Genomic DNA, 4235 nt, shown 5'->3' on the forward strand with positions numbered 1-4235 from the left:
AAAGTCCTCTTCTGTAATACAATAGGACATTGTTACAGGACAGGACAAACAGCAGCTGATAAGTATGGGAAGACTTGAGATTTTCTTTTAAAAAAAGTAAATGGCAAATCTATAAAACTTTCTGAAACCAGCTGATAAAGAAAAAAAAAAAAAAAAAAAAAGATTTTCACTGGATAACCCATTTAAATAGAAAAAGTGACTTCAGCTTTACACACAATCTTCTGGTCATAGTGCAGCCTATTTAGCCTCATCCTGCTAGTGAAATATGTCCGGAGAGTTGCTTTAAAGAGGTACTCTGGCGCTGATAAAAAACAAAACAAAAAACAAATCAATCATAAACATAGTTTTTACACTTACTATGCCTCCTGAGGCTGTCGCTGTTTGCAGGTCCCTAAAGCTCCAGTTGGTGACTTTATTTTTTCTTTACTTCCTGGTTTGGGCTTTTCTATGATGCATATTGTCTCCTGTAATGTCTAACAGACTCTGTAAAACTGTTAGATGGCTTATGAGTCATGTGACAAAGGGAAGCTGGCCTAACAGGGCTTAGACCCACCTCCCTCTAGATGATGTCATTGTCACAAAATGGCTGCCACAGAACAGCCTAGGGTCAACAGTCATTAGGTAAGAAAGAGTTTACTTCACTTCCTGGTGGGGGGTTGAGGGGGAAGAAGAGTGAGAAATAGGTGATTAAAGCATATTACAAAGTTATACAACTTTGTAATGTGTTTTAATTACTAGGAAAAAGCTTTTCGCTGGAGTACCCCTTTAAGCTTTTCAAACAAAGCAAATGCTGCTTTACATAAGATAAAGAAAGGCTTAAGTTCCCCTTCATTGCTTTTTAACACAAAGGACCATTTTTAAGTCCATTATCTGATTTTGCCATAGTTTATAATTGTCAATCGTACAGATGCTGATTGGGTTTTTCTTAAAATGACAATGTTGTTATACATTTCAAAATCGAAATTTTAACAGTAAATGCTGTGTAAAGCAAGTTTGCAATTTACATTCATTATTTTATTTCTTTGGTTATCATGCTGTAAAACAAAGCTGTACTTAATTGTATCTAGGTCCAGTCTCCTGATAGCAGCTTCTTAGGGCCCTATTACACTGACAGATTTCTTTGAGCCAAAGCCAGGAATGGACTATTAACAGAGAACAGGTAACAATGGAAAGATTGAGATTCCTCGTCTTTTTAAATCCATTCCTAGCTTTGTCTTACAAAAATCTGTCAGATAATCTGATAATCTGGGCCCTTAGTCTTGGTTGGGGAAAAACAAGATAAAGAACTAAATGCAGGATGTCCCAGCCAGTGCAGAGTGTCACAGCTCAATGCGTCCGTAAATCAAATGAATACAAATTGCAAACATGCTTTATTTAATACGGTTCAGGGAAGAAAGAGAGCGCTGCACCTCACACCTATGGCTGACACTAGTGCCTCTCGGCTGCATAAAAAACATCAGAATTTTGTGCATGAATTGATCAAGCCACACTGCCCCATGTAACGCGTGCAGGTATCTGATACACATGGGTCTCTACACTAAGTCCACACTGTGCCGGTCAGTGACCACCACCCCCGCAGGCGTGCACAGTGAGAGAAGGGAGGCCATGGAACGGCCCTGCAACCCCCATGCCACAGGACCAGACCCAAAATGCCCCCCAAGAAAACTCCCAGCCAGCACCGCCGGCGGAGGAAGCTGCCCCCAAACAGCACGAGTCTGGATAAGGTATTGCACTCACCATTGCTACTGCAGATAGAATAGGACAAACAGGAGGGATAAAAGCACATGCACTCAGGTATCTCCTGCTAATTTCGGTCATGTGGGTCTTCCATGCTTTATTTAATATACCCTGTTGATTCAGATTTTGAAAACATGGTAAATATGGAGAGAGTGCTGAGGTTTAATGTGAATACAGCTACAAAGCTGACATCTACTTTCAATAATCTTTCACCTGAGATATCAAATCTACGGGACGTGGTCATGTTATGATTCCATACAGGACTGTTGTGTACCTTTGCAAGCCTCTATGAGTCAAGCTTTATTGGCAATTTTACTATTGGAGTATTCCACCCTCGAGCAACCCTACAATACAGCATCGTACAGTGCACCAGATAGCAACACACAGAATGTCTCAGGAGACTTAATCGTGCTCCCATACAGCCAGCAGCTCAATGTTTACAAAGCCTGAATTATTCCTTATTGCTTATACAGGAAATTCCTCAGACCCTTTCACATTTTGTTATATTGCGGCCTTGTGCTAAAATGCAACAAGTCAAGTTTTCCCCACCAATCCGAACTGAATACCTCATAATGGGAATATGTTAACACAAGGTTAGAAATTTTTGAGAGATCGCCACTGTTCTGCAGAGCAATTCCAAGGCTCAGTCACTCGTGTGGCCTATTAAAGGGGTTATCAAGCACTACAAAAACATGGCCGCTTTCTGCAAGAGACAGCACCACACTTGTCTCCAGGTTAGGTGTGGTTTGCAATTATTCACTTCAATGAAACTGAGTTACAAAACCTGCACCCAAACTGGAGACAAGAGTAGGGCTGTCTCTGGAAGAAAGTGGCCATGTTTTTGTAGGGATGGATAACCCATTTAACTTCATTAGTCACCTGCACATTCTCCTTTACACAGGAAGATGTTCAAGCTAACCGATGAGTTTAATGCCTGCGCAAAATGTGATTGTTTGCCCTTTCATACAAACTGATCATCAGCTGTGACGGTCTCTGTCGGTCTATAAGCAGCCCCTACAAAAGGACCCATAAAGAGAAATCAAATTAATTTTAATGTAATGTTAGTATTCCCTGCTGTATAGTCAGAGGGAATTAGCAGGCAATACCCTCACTGCACTTTCCTGCAATAAACATTTTAGAACAGACTGCCAAAATGTGTTTCTTTCTGTGGCTGTTCAAACAATTAGCTCTTGTGGAATAAAACTGTTCGGCCCAAGGCTATGTTCACACAACGTCAAAAAAAGAGAAAAGGTGGTCGCTTTTGCTATTTAAAAACACATCCGTTATTGCAGTGATTTAACCGACTGCAATGCAATGCATTGAAGTCAATGGAAAGACAGATGTCCAATTCACACAATGTATGGAATAACGGATGTTATCACTGCGGATGTCAAAATAATGATTGACAATTATTTCCAGATGTCTTTTGCAAACAGCGGACGTTTTTCTTTTGTCACCATTCTTTCTCCGTTTTTACTATTAAATTCAATGGACTTTTCAATTAAGCCACGCCCAAAGGCCAATTAGTAACCCAAACTAGAATAATGTACCAACAGCCGTCATTGCACTAAGGGGAGGCAAGGCTGCTAAATGTTGTCCGTTATTTTAGACTCAAAGTGACAGACGTCATTTTAAACAAAGCTGAAAAAAACATTGTGTGAATATTGCTCAAGAAGTATCAATTGCCATAGGTATAGGAAAACTGCAAAAAACCTCTAGGATGGTTGAGGATCTCTATGAAGAGGCAGATCTGTGTGCCCTGAAAGACCACTTGGGCAAATAAGAGCCTCTCTTACCAGAAGAGAATTTCAGCTGTAGTGGACACTTGGCCCATTCAGCTTTTATCCTGTATCTAATAGATAGAGGATACTAAGCTTGGGGTATATGCACACTGAGCAATTCTTGCGGGATTCAGTCGCAAAAACTGTGCGGAATTCCACTCGTTTAAAGGCAACATTGCTCCTTTCCATAGAGAAAAGTGGGATTTCCAACTGCCTCTGCACACAGGAAATTTCCGCCTAAAATTCCGCATGGAAACCGGAATACAGCTAGAGGAATCCTATAGAAGTCAATTGCTTGAATTCTGCTTGAAATCCGATTGCATTCCGCTCGATTTCCGCTCAAATTCAGCTCCTATTCTGCCAGAGCAGAATTTCAAGCAGGAAACTTTCTGCTTCAATTCCTTGAGAATTGCTCAGTGTGCATATACCCTAAGATGGGAATACCCCTTTATTGGCTTATCATATATAGCATAGATAACCTTTTATCAGCCCACTGCCCCATAACAAATGTATAATTCAGGGCATGGTTTATCATAAATTCATAATGACACCAGAGATAATAGAACATCATAAAGGTAATAGCATGGCCTTACAATAAGAAGAGGAACTTACCATTAACAATATTCACCCAATACTCCACCATGTTGTTGTCTGGTGCTGTGATTCAAAGAACACAACCACAATAATTTTCAGCCTTTATTTACAAAAGCTCTAAAA

Source organism: Dendropsophus ebraccatus, chromosome 7, assembly GCF_027789765.1.
Source record: "Dendropsophus ebraccatus isolate aDenEbr1 chromosome 7, aDenEbr1.pat, whole genome shotgun sequence".
NCBI classification, from domain to species: Eukaryota; Metazoa; Chordata; class Amphibia; order Anura; family Hylidae; genus Dendropsophus; species Dendropsophus ebraccatus.